The sequence below is a fragment of the Lagenorhynchus albirostris genome, chromosome 9, assembly GCF_949774975.1.
Source record: "Lagenorhynchus albirostris chromosome 9, mLagAlb1.1, whole genome shotgun sequence".
Lineage (NCBI taxonomy): Eukaryota > Metazoa > Chordata > Mammalia > Artiodactyla > Delphinidae > Lagenorhynchus > Lagenorhynchus albirostris.
The window spans coordinates 47,535,470-47,548,844 of NC_083103.1; the positions used below are offsets into that span (position 1 = coordinate 47,535,470).

Here is a 13,375-nt window from a genome sequence, read left to right on the forward strand (position 1 = left end):
AGCTGTGGACACCATCCAGGGTTCTGCCCCTCTATCCAGCTACCTGCAGCCCTGCACAGCATCACACAGGTCCCGCGGCCCCCAGCAGCCCCCAGAGCAGAAGCCCCCAAAGCCTTAACTATCCCCTACAGAGCCCCCCGTGTGGCTCCACTCATATCCCCATCACATCCACTCAGAGCCCGCAGGACAAAGCTACACAAGAGCTGCCCCACAGTGCTGGGCTGCCCCACCGGCAGCCCAGACAGGCTCTGCACACAGCCCACCCATAGCCTCGTGCACTCTCTCAGACAGGTCTCCGTACAGCCCCTTGGAGACTCCCAACCCCCATTTCCTACATAGCTTTTCCCCCCCAGTTTTACCCACAGGTCTCACATAGCCTGCAAAGTCCTCCAGTCACCGTCCATGTGCATTCTTCCCCTATAGCTCCACACACCTCCCTACAGAGACCCCCCACCCCAAGTTTGCTGCAATACCTCCGTACACTCCTGCAAACACTCCCCATCCCAGCACGTGCACGCGCACGCACACACACACCCCTCCACCCACCAGAGCACCGCACGCAACCTGGTCACATGCAGCTTGTGCAGACCAGCACGTGGCTCCACTGGACCCTGCAAACACCTAGTCCCTACAGGGCTCTCGACGAAGACCCTGCAGCAGCCTGAGAGTGGCAGCCCGTGACAGCCCTGGACACACCTGGACACCTGCCCAGCCCCTGCGCAGTCTCCAGGCAAGAAGAGAGAGGTGGGGACCCAGACCCCGCAGGCCCCCAACGCCTGACCCCCCTGGCTCCCACTTTGCTGCAGCTCTTGCCTTCTCTCGATGTGTCTCTAAGAAGCCCCATTTCCCTCTGCAGGGGAAAACATCTCCTGGGGTAGTGTGCAGTCATTCAAATAGGTCAGAAGACACAATTCTCTTTCTCCTTTTTAGCCCAGGGAAAGTATAACCAGAAAGGAAAAAAAAAAAAAAAGCCAGTTCATTTAGTTTCAATTTCTGTGATACCTGAGGTTATCGAGCTGGGTGTCTGTGTCTAATTAATACAGTTTCATACTGACAATGCTCTGGGGAGTCCGGTTTTTGCCCACAACATCCACAGCCTCCCCTCCCCTCCTTGATTCTCCAAGGATGCTACTATTTTTAGAAGCACAGATTGAGCTCTGTAAGGTCACCTCGCCCAACCTCCCTCCTTGACCGCTTCTGCAGGAGGATGAGGCGAAGGGAGTCTGTTTAGTCGCTAAGGCAGATGGATCGCTCTGTGTCCTCGAGCTCTCCCTGCTTCATGTAAATAAATGACCTCTCCTCGCAAGCATGCCAGGCTCTTCTGGTTCCTGGAGCCCTAATATCAACAGACCCAGGTAGCTGGGCCTTTCCCCCTGGGGTGGAGGTGTCACATGGGGCAGGTGCTGGACTGCTTTGTGCTCCTGGGTTCCCAACTGCAGGAGTAGGGTCTGCTGTTACTGAAGGCTCTGACCCAGCTTCCTGCTGGTGGCGAAGGAGAAAGAGCAGGGACAGCTGTCCCCATAAATTATCTTTCCCCCTCTATACTCCCTGGCCTATTCCTTTGCCCTTGGACCTTTCCTGTGTGCCTTAAGCAGAAAGGCCCAGACACGTGTTCTTCTCAGAGGACTTTTCACTGCACCTGGCTCAAGCCCCCTCTCCTCTCATCCTGCCCTAATAATCTTGGTTTTACACAGTAAAACAGGAGCAACCAAAACCATGCCTAAGAAGCTTCATCATCATTTTTGCGCATACATTTTCTGAGGGCCCACACCGCACAGGCTCTGTAGGGCTCAAGATGTGACGATGCAGTCCCTGCCCTCAAGACCAAGGCACATAACTGAATGTAACGTGTCAAGCTACTTTTGCCCTAAGTACATTTTTCCCCAATGTAAACTTCATTCATAAATATTTATATGATATTGCTGTTTGCTCACGAGTTAAAAGGAAAAAAAATTGCGCTTCAGATTTGGTCATATATTCAGAATATGAACTAGGGCAAAAGTCCACTTTCGTACTTAAAAAACCCTGAGCAAATTAAAGAAAGATTTATTAAGAGGAAAATGTTTGGTTTGATTTCCAAGTGTTTTAAAAATAAATCATTTAAAATTATCTAAATTATGAAGGTAAAAATGATAAAATTCAAAAGTTTTTAAGTATAATCGTAAAATATGTCCTTTTGTTATGTACATACCACCTAAGTCACGCCTTTCCCCAGAGTAACACTGTGGATAATCATACACATTTTCCTTTTCATCCGTCATCCATCCGTCCATTCATTTATTCACTTATTCTTCTAACATTTGCTGTGGTTGTGGTTGCTGAACACTGCTCTCGTCCAGGTGTTGAGAGCTGTTTTTGCCGTGGTGAACAACAGATGTGGTCCCCTGAGAAGTGATGGACTTGCTGGGATACGGAACAGAAGCTGATGGCACCTAATGCTAACCCTGCTTTCTCCCCCTCAGCTGATGCTGATTTGGGGTTAAGAATCTGTAGATATGGATGTTTATAAACATTCCTTAATTCAGTGGTTCTCAACCAGGAGCAATTTTGCTCCCCTAGGGCACATATGGCATTATTTATAATTGTCACAACTGGGGAGGCAGTTGTGTTACTGACGTCTCGTAGGTAGAGTCCAGGGATGCTGCTAAACATCTTACAATGCACAGGGAAGCCCCTCACTACAATGAATTATCTGGTCCAAAATGTCAATAGTGCCAAGGTTGAGAAACTCTGTCTTATACAGAGGTGCTTATATTGTTAGTAAACATTTTTCCAGAATGCTGATAAAAGTCAAATACGAAAGAGTCGTGGAGTGTTTGGCTTCTTTTCCAGCTTGACAGAAATCAGATATGCAGAGGTGCCCTGGGGGGTACAGGGGGAAGGAAAATGTCACACAAAGAAATGCTTCATTTGCTCCTGCTTTGTGTGGCCAAGTTCCGTATTGTTGGCAAGATATATATATAGGGAATTTATAGCAAGTGTGTGTGTGTGAATTCTCTACCTGCCAATCTGTAAACTCTTTCTGTGGCATGTTTGCCTGTAGTGGTCTACGATAGCTCTAGTTTTTGTCTAACTAGCACACTTTTGCTTTCCTGTTCTTGGGTTCTTCTGGTGAAGTCCTTCCTAGTTCCATGAAGTTCTGGAAGGGCTGCTGCAGGAATTCAGACTGACCAAAATATTCATGCCCCTGTCCACTATTGTCTGTTCAGGGGTGAGTATGTAACCCAAGCAGGGAGATTTAGTCTTCCCTGGGACTGAAAACATCAATATTGAGAAAGAGAAATTTTAATTTTATTGGGGTTATTCACTGGAAAGATATGAAATTAGAATTGTTGTAAGGTTCTTGTACTGTATATACTATAAGTAGTAATAATATCACTTTAAGTTAGGCTGTGTATATTAAAGACATATACTATAAACCCAAAAGAAATGACTAAAATAATACAAGGATTTATAGTTAATAAGCCAACAAAAGAGATAAGATACATGCTTTAAAAATATTAAGTTGATCCAAAAGAAGGCAGAAAAAACTGAAAAGGGAATAAGACCAGAAGAGACAAATATGATAGAAATAGAAAACAAATAGTAAGCTGGTAAATTTCAACTCAACTATTCCAATAATTACATTAAATATAAAAGATCTAAGCATCAAAATAAAAGCAAAGATTAATTCAATAAAATAGCAAGACCCAATATTATGCTCTCTACAAGACATTTAAATACAAAGATATAAGTATATTAAAAGTAAAAGAATAAAAAAAGATACGCTACACTAACACTAATAAAAAGAAATCTGCAGTGGTTAAATTAATATCACACAAAGTATAGGTAAGAGCAATGAATATTACCAGGGACAAAAAGGGTCATTTCACTATGATAAAGGGGTCAATTCATCAAAAGCACATAACAATTCTAAATATTTATGTACTTTATAGCATACTGTCAGAATACATAAAGCAAAAACGGATAGAATTGTGAGGATAAACAAGTTGTAGTCAGAGATTTGAATACTTGAACAATACTATCAACTAACTTGGCCTAATTAGGGGCATTAAAGAAACACCCTACCAAACAGCAATAGAATACACATTCTTTTCAAGTGTACCCAGAACACGGAACAAGATAGACCGTATTACGGGCCACAAAACAAGTCTCAATTAAATATGAGAAGATTCAAAGTATATTTTCTGGTTGCAATGGAAATGAATTAGAAATCAATAACAAAAAGATATCTGCAAAATCTCTAAATATTTGGGAACTAAGTAACTTCTAAATAACCCATGGATCAAAAGGGAAATCAAAAGAGAAATTACAAAGTATTTCAAACTAAACTGAAATGAAAAAACAACAAAAATTTGTGGATACAGCTAAAGCAGTACTCAGAGGGAAATTTATACCACTAAAATGCTTATACTACACAAGGAGAAAAGTGTCAATTCCCTGGCCACCGCTTCCACTTCAAGAAACCAGCAAATAAAAACAAATTAAAAGCAAAATAAGCAAAAGAAAGGAAATAATAAATATTAGATAGAATAATGTAAAGATGTATATTTTAAACCATAGAGTAGCCACCTAAAGAACCAGTAAGTACATGTAATAAGCCATTACTGGAGATAAACTGTAACCATAAAAATACTCAATTCAAAAAAAGGCAGGAAATAAAGAAGAAAAAAAGAAAGTACAGGTGGAACAAATAGAAAAGACAGATTTAAACACCACCATATTGATAATTACTTTAAATATATATACCTGATAACTTCAATTGAAAGGACATAAATTTTCTGATAGGATCATAAAGCAAGACCCAACTACATATGCTGTCAACAGGGAATCCACTTAAAATATGACAGGGGACTTCCCTGGTGGTGCAGTGGTTAAGACTCCACGCTCCCAGTGCAGGGGGCCCAGGTTCAATCCTTGGTCCAGGAAATAGAGCCCACATTCATGCCGCAACTAAGAGTTCGCACGCCACAACTAAGGAGCCTGGGAGCTGCAACTAAGGAGCCCGTTGGCCGCAACTAAGAAGCCCACATGCCCAACTAAGGAGCTGGTGAGCCGCGACTAAGGAGCCTGCCTGCTGCAACTAAGATCCGGTGCAGCCAAATAAATAAATTAACTAAAAAATATATCACGACAAAGATAGGTTTAAAGGAGGAAAAAATTAGGCCATGTAAACGAAGCTGGAGTGGATATATTAATATCAAGAAGATTTCAGAGCAAGGAATATTACCAGGGAGGAAGGGAATATTTCATTGACCAAGGCTAAAATCATCAAGAGGGCATAATCTTAAATGCATATGTTTCTAATAACAGAACTTCAAAATATATTAAACAAATCTGATGGATTTAAGAGGAGAAACAGGCAAACCCACAAGTGGAGTTAAGAGATTCCAACACTGTCTATCAGTAATTCATTGAACAAGGAAGCAGAAAAGAAGTAAGGATATAAAAGACTTTAACAGTATTATTGACCAACCTGACCTAACTGATATTTACTCTACCTATTAATACTCCATCAAACAACAGCAAAATGCACATTCTTTTCAAATATACACTAAACATTCAGCAAGATAAATCATATTCTGGGTCATTAAAAAATTCTCATTAAATCCAAAATGAATGAAATCATAAAATTAAACAATACTCTTCTAAATTACCTATAGATCAAAGAAAAAAATCATAAGGGATATTAAAGATTTTTTTTTTTTTTTTTTTGGCAGTACGCGGGCCTCTCACTGCTGCGGCCTCTCCCATTGCGGAGCACAGGCTCAGCGGCCATGGCTCACGGGCCCAGCCGCTCCGCGGCATGTGGGATTTTCCCGGACCGGGGCACGAACCCGTGTCCCCTGCATCGGCAGGCGGACTCTCAACCACTGCGCCACCAGGGAAGCCCTTAAAGATTATTTTGAACCAAATGGTAGTGGTTACATGACTATATACATGTGACAAAACTTGTACACTTAAAATTTGTTAATTTTACTGTATGTAAATTAATGGGGATTAAAAAATTCTGAAAAGACATTTTACAGAGGACTGTATTCTTGTCTTCTAGTTTTACTGTCCTGAATTCACAGAATATGTCTTGATGGTTTTAACCGCTGAAAAAATTATCCTATACTATCCCATTCATTTGTGCTCAAATATGTCTGAAAATAATGCCTAGGCTCTACTTGTAGGGGACATATTTCTATATGTCTATTAAATCAAGCTTGTTAATTTTGTATCCAAATCTTCTTCCTCTTGGAATTTATTATGATTTTGTCCTTTAAAATATGGTTTCTTCCCATTCTACTGTTTCACAGCCAAATTATTAGCAAACATTTAAACTATGGTTAAAATATTTATTTCTCTGCTCACTGCAGTTTCATAAAACCCATGTCATCCCCCACTCTTAGATACATTTTTCATTTTCCTTGTGTATGTCCTTGAGTACTGTTTTTCCAGGGAGGGTTCACAGGTAGTTAAAGTAATCTTTATTATGCTCTTATTCTTTTATTTTTTTTTTAATAAAATTATTTTTGGCTGTGTTGGGTCTTCGTTACTGCTCGCAGGCTTTCTCTAGTTGTGGCAAGCAGGGGCTACTCTTCGTTGCGGTGTGTGGGCTTTTCATTGCGGTGGCTTCTCTTGTTGCAGAGCACGGGCTCTAGGCATGTGGGCTTCAGTAGTTGTGGCACGTGGGCTCAGTAGTTGTGGCTCACGGGCTCTAGAGTGCAGACTCAGTAGTTGTGGTGCACGGGCTTAGTTGCTCCGTGGCATGTGGGATCTTCCTGGACCAGGGCTCGAACCCATGTCCCTGTATTGGCAGGCAGATTCTTGCCACCAGGGAAGTCCCTGTGCTCTAATTCTTAAAAGAAAGTTAGCTGGGCACAGAATTTAGGTTAAAAGTATTTTACCTTAGAACCTTTTATTTTGTCACAATATATTCTAGTACTTCATGTTCCAGCTAGGGTGTTTGATGCCATTCTTTTGTACATTTTTTTCCCTCAAGGAGGTTTTAAGATTGTCTTTTTGTACTTTTACTTTGTACTTGTACCTTCCGAAATTTCCCCAAAAGGTATTGATATCTTGTTTTCACTGATTTTGCTTGGTCCTCAGTGATTGATGTTAATTGGAATTTTTTTTCTCTTGCTTTAATCTCTTTTTCTCCAGTGATTAGTTGATCTGTTTACTTTGGACCTTCTCTTTCATGATGTTGGTTTTCTAGGACATCCCTAATTGTCTTTATTTATAACTGAAGGGTCAAAGCAAAAGTCTTTTACAGCTCATCATTTTGTGAGGAGCCTCATGAAGCAGTGGAGGCAATCTCATATTTTCATCTGATATATATAACTGAACATTCTGAAGAATTATTCTTTAACACTACTTGCATGATATTAACATCGCCAAAATTATTGAACGTTGGTTTGTTTGTTTTGCAGTACGTGGGCCTCTCACTGTTGTGGCCTCTCCCGCTGCGGAGCACAGGCTCCGGACGCGCAGGCTCAACGGCCATGGCTCACGGGCCCAGCCGCTCCGCAGCACGTGGGATCCTCCTGGACCGGGGCACGAACCCATGTCCCCTGCATTGGCAGGTAAACTCCCAACCACTGCGCCACCAGGGAAGCCCTGAACTTTGGTTTTATAGTAGGTTACAAAAGTTAGGCAAAGAGAATCATTATCAACAGACTTTTGATACCCCAGTCTCCTCAATATTTTCTAAGTACCACTGTACTGGGGGGTCCTCAAGACCACCCTCAGGTCTGATGATTCATGAGAAGGACGCACAGGACCCAAAAATACTGTTCTACTCATAGTTACGGTTTATTACAATAAAAGGACACAGATTTAAATCAGCAAAGAAAAACAAATTACATAGGGTGGAGTCCAGGAGAAACCAGGCATGAGTTTCCAATTGCCCTTTTCCAGTGGAGTCACACAGATAGCACTTAGTTCTCCCAGCAGTGATGTGTGACAACATATACAAAGTATCACCAACCAGGGAAGCTCACCTAAACCTTGATGCCCAAGGTTCTTACTGTGTGCGGTACGGAGTACCCACATGACTAACCTTAGCTGGTCAGTCTTTACTCCCTTCATCAGAGGGGGATCAGCATAGCCCAGAGCCCTAGGTGAACAAAAACAAGTGTCCATCATAAATCACACCATTAGCAAAAAATATCTGGTGTGGTCCAAGGTCTATTATACAAAGAACTCCTATCAGTCAGGATATTCTAAGGGCTTAGAGGTTATCTTTCAGTCAAGGACTAGTCCTTTCTTTGGAATGTGCAGGGTAGGGTTTAGGCACCCCAAGCTTACTGAGTCAATCCTTTACTATACAAACACCATGCCCTTATCTCAGCTTGCCTTTTCACACACATTTTCCTGTACTGAAAAGGGGAGAAGTGGTTGTGGTCCATACACTTGTGTACCTAACCATCACACATTCTCACACAGAGGTCAACAGTTGATGTCATAGAAGACATCTGGAAGGAGGTTAGTTAACTGCAGGGCGTGGCAGAGATGTTAGATACGATGAAAGCTGACCGTAACTAAGCTAGAACTCTGTAATAAAAAGATAACTAGAGGGTTTCTATATGTTTGGAAACTAAAAAATACACTTCCAAATAAACCATCGTTCCAAATAAAAATCACAATGAAAATTAGAAATATATTGAACTGGATGATAATAAAAATTATACGTTTCAAAATATGTGGAATGCTGTGATATTGTGATTTATAACAAGAAATATATATATTTGGTTTTCTTCCTTTTTCCTGACACAGGGTTCCTGACACCCTTGTAAATTCCTAAGTGATAAGAGTACTAGGAGCACCTTTTGTTCCAGTGAGGCAACTGTCGGGGTGCTCCTTGATGGCGTCTGGATGGGAACTGGTCACCAAAAAGACCAAGCCATGATTAGAAGCTTGAAATTCTCAGTACCAGCCCCCATTCTCCAGAGATGGGAGAGGGCTGGAAATGAAGTTAATAATTGACCATGCCTACATGAGAAAGCCCCCATAAAATATCAAAAGTATTGGTTCCAAAGAGCTTCCAGGTTGGTGAACACATCCATATACCAGGAGGGTGACATACCCGCAACTCCATGGAGACAGAAGCTCCTGTGCTCAGGACCCTCCCAGACCTCACCCTACGTAGCATCTGTACCCTTTATCACATCTTTTAATAGACGGTAAAGCCAGTAAACGTTTCCCTGAGTTCTGTGAGCTGTTCTGGCAAATAATCGAATCCAAGGAGGAGGTCATGGGAACCTCTGATCTGTAGCCAAGTTGGACAGAAATTGTGGGTAACCTGGGGACCTGCTACTTGTGACTGGCATCTGAAGCCAGGGGCAGTGTCATGGGACTGAGTCCTTAATAAGGTAGACAGTGTCAGAACTGCAGGACACCCAGCTGGTCTCGCAGAATTGCTTGGTATAGGAATAACCCCAACATGTTTGGTTTCAGAAGTGCTGTGAGTGCGGTAGCAGTATGAGAGTAAAAGAGAAACACACAGGACCCACACAAATCCTTAATAATCAGATTAAGGGAAAAACCTTTTAGCTTTAAACACATAACATGGAACAAAATAAGGCTGATTAACAGTGATCAAAGCGTCTATCTAAAGAATTTGGAAAAAGAACAACAAATTAAACCCAAAGTAAGTAGAAGGAAGGAAATAATAAATTTAAGAGCAGAAATTAATGAAGTAGAAAACAAATATATTAAAGAAAATCAACGAAGCCAAAAGTTACCTTTGGAAAGGCTAAATAAAAACTGCGAACCTTTGTTAAAACAGATAAAAAAGAGGGGGTAAGAGAGAAAAGGCAAAAATCACCATGTCATTGTTGAAATGCAACACATCTATGGATCTTTACTAAAAGCATTAAAAAGAGAATAAAAAGATTTTATAAGCAACTTTACGCCCACAGATGTTAAAAATTAGACACAATGTACACGTTTTTCAAAACACAAAACATAAAATCTATATAAGAAGAATTAAAGACTCCAAATTTCTATGGCTCATTAAAAAAATTGAATCTGTAATTAAACACCTCACCATAAAGAAAATGTCTGGCTCAGCTGGGTTCACTGGTGAATTCTATTCAAGTTTTATGGAACAAATATAGCCAATATTATGCAAACACTTTTAGAGAAGAGAAAAAGAGGGAATACACCCCAATTTATTTTTTGAAGATATCATATTTTGGGTACCAAAATTGGAGGTAGCCATTACAAGAAAGGCAAAATTACAGACCAATTTCACTCATGAAGTAAGATTTTTAAAAAACTGAACAAAATATTAGAAAACTGAATGCAGAAAAACATGGAAATGATAATATATTACTCATATATGTTTTATCTCAAGTTCGTAAGGTTAATTTAACATATGAAGTTTTAAAAATATAACTGCCCATAGTAACATAATAAAGAGGAAAAGTCATATAATTATCTAAGTGAACGTAGAAAAATATGATAAAAATCAAGCATCTATTTACGATAAGAATTTTTAACAAACCAGATATGCAAGAGGAATTTGCTTATCTGATGGAGGGCCTCTAAAAACAAGGCTGCGGCACTGGTGTATGTACTGGCGAAATGTGAAAAGCTTCCCAGTTAACGTAAGAAATAAGACACATTACTACTTCTATTCTACACTGTACTTAAGGTCCTAGCTAGGGAAGTAAGGTATGAAAAAGAAATAAAAGGTATAAAGTTTTGACATGAAGAATTCATTCTGTCATTTATTGTTAGATGATGCTCTGTGTAAAGAAATTTTTAAAAACCTGGGGAATTCCCTGGAGGTCCAGTGGTTAGGACTCTGCACTTTCACTGCCAAGGGCCTGAGTTTGATCCCTGGCAGGGGAACTAAGATCCCACAAGCTGTGCGGCGTGGCAAAAAAAAAAAGAAAGAAAAGAAAAGAAAAGAAAATTTTAAAACCTACAGATAAATTATTAGGATTAATAAGCATGTTTCTTGATGATTGGTAGATTGATGGATATAACATAAGTAAAAAAAATAGATTTCATTTTTATATACCAGAAAAAACAGGTTAAAAAAAACCCAGAAAAAAACCCTCACTTAAAATAGCACCAGAAAACATAAAAACCTTGGAATAAATTTACCCCAAAATGTCCACTATTTCTTTATAGAAAAAAGATAAAGCATTATTGAGTAAAGTTAAGGAAGGTCTAAATAAATGAAGAGATATACCGTGTTCACAGATTGGAAGAACTCAATATTATACAGATATTCTCCAAACTGATCTACAGGCTAAATGTAATTCCAATCAGATTACAATTTGACAAACTGATTTTAAATTTAATTTGGACACGCAAAGTGCCTAGAGCAGTCAAGATTCTCTTGAATAAGAACAAATTGGGAGATCTTACTCTACTGGATAGGAAAACTTAACTAGAATGCTACTGGCCTAGTGTAGTATTTGTGCAGGGCAAATAAACCCATGGAGTTGTATAGAGAGCTCAGAAACTGACTCATGCACGTATGGACACTTGTCTTATGTACCGATTCTCTTCATTTGCCTCTCCACCCACTCCCTGCTCTATGCCCTTAAAGGCTGTCCTCTACAGAAAGAAATAAAATCTGATGTATTTATGAAGAGACTTAAACCATCTGACAGAGTTTGGGACAAGTTACTGATAGGCACATGAACATACACACAGCAAATAAAACCAAGATAATTCATTTGTAGGTTCTTCATTCAACAAACATTGATGGAATGCAATTATCTGCCAGGTGCTCTTCAGGGTGCTGGGAAGCCATCAGAAAACCACAGGCAAAAGTCGTTTGCCATCGTGAGTCATATTTCTTATGCGTGAAGCTTGATAATGAGCAAAATAAATTATATACAGACACACACACGTATATATACACATACACACATACACATAAATACACATATAATAACACATGTATAATAAAATACAGAGAAGAAAAAAGTCGAGAAGAGGGATTAAGTAGTGTTGAGGAGTTAAATAAAATGTTAAGTGGGGAAGGCTTCACAAGAGAGTGCCTTTTTGAGTGAGGACCTGGAGAAACAAGGTGAGAAAGCCAGTATGCGGCTAACTGGAGAGATTCCACGCAGACCAAGGAGCAAGTGCAGATGCCCTGAGGTGGGAGTGTACCTGCTATGTCTGCGGAAGGGAAAGGAGATAGTGAGACAGGCAGAGAGTAACAATGGTCAGGTCACAGAGGTTGTGAGGGACCAGATCATTCAGGTTACCAAAAGAATTCTGGCTTATGCTCTGAGTGGGAATGGAAGTCATTAAAAGGACTGAAGCAGTAAAGTAGCACACTGTGACTAACAGGATCACTCCTGTGTTGAGAACAGACTGAGGGGACAAGGGCAGCAGCAGGGCCATCAGGAGATGACTGCAACGAACCTTGTGAGAGGCGATGTGGCTTGGTCCAGAGAAAGCAGTGGTGAGAGGTCATCAAATTTTGAAGATGAAACAACAGGATTTTCTAATAGATTAAATGACAGAAAGAGGATGATTCCAGTATATTTGGCCTGAGTTAACGAAAAGGTGGAACTGCCATTAACCCTCATTTCTAAATGGTGAGGGAGAAGGCACTGGGCTATGGGAGAGACCAAGAACTCAGTTCTGCATACGTTATATGTACAATCCAAACGGGGATGTCAGGTAGCCAATTATATATGAGTATGGAGATCAGGGGGAAGAGGCAGGCTAGAGATACAAATGACCAACTCCTGGGGGAACAAAGAATGTAATCACACTACACGACTCAGCTATAAACTAAGTTTATGCAATAATGATATAGATATGAATAACTATCTCTACAAATTTATGATATTACTATTTTGAGAAGATGGAGGAGGATAGAGTGTGTGTGTTTGTGCAGTGCATTTATGAGCTAAATCTTCAACTTCCACAATAAAACTAAATAGAAATCTAAAACTAAAATTAAATAAAATAGATCCTTGAAAAAATATAGAGGTATACTTTGCAAGAAACAGTTGAAAGTATGTGCTTGGAAGAGTGGGAATTGAGGCTGGGGGTATAAAACATAAAGAGGACTTGTTATTTAAAGGCCCTGAAACCTGGACATATAGTACAACAGAATGAAGCTGAGTTCAAGTCTTAGTGCCTCCCTAGTATTCATGCAACCTTAGATAAGCTACGTAATTTCTCAGTTCTCTGCTCTCAGTTTCCTCATTTGGAAACTAGAATTAATACCTAAAGCCTAGGGCTGTTAAAAAGATTAACTGAGAAAACCTGCATCTGCAGTAAATACGAGGCGGCTATTATTACTACAATTGATTACATGTTTCTCACTCTCACTGGCCTCTGTACTCTTCCAGGGGAAGTCCCATTTATCCGTGTGTGTGTGTGTGTGTGTGTGTGTGTGTGTGTG

The 13,375-nt window shown here is 40.3% G+C and overlaps 1 protein-coding gene across 1 annotated transcript in view; it reads right to left on the minus strand.

Annotated features, from left to right (window-relative positions):
• SYT9 (synaptotagmin 9) overlaps nt 1–13,375 on the minus strand; it is a 186,381-nt gene that overhangs the window by 50,040 nt on the left and 122,966 nt on the right. The window lies entirely within an intron of this gene.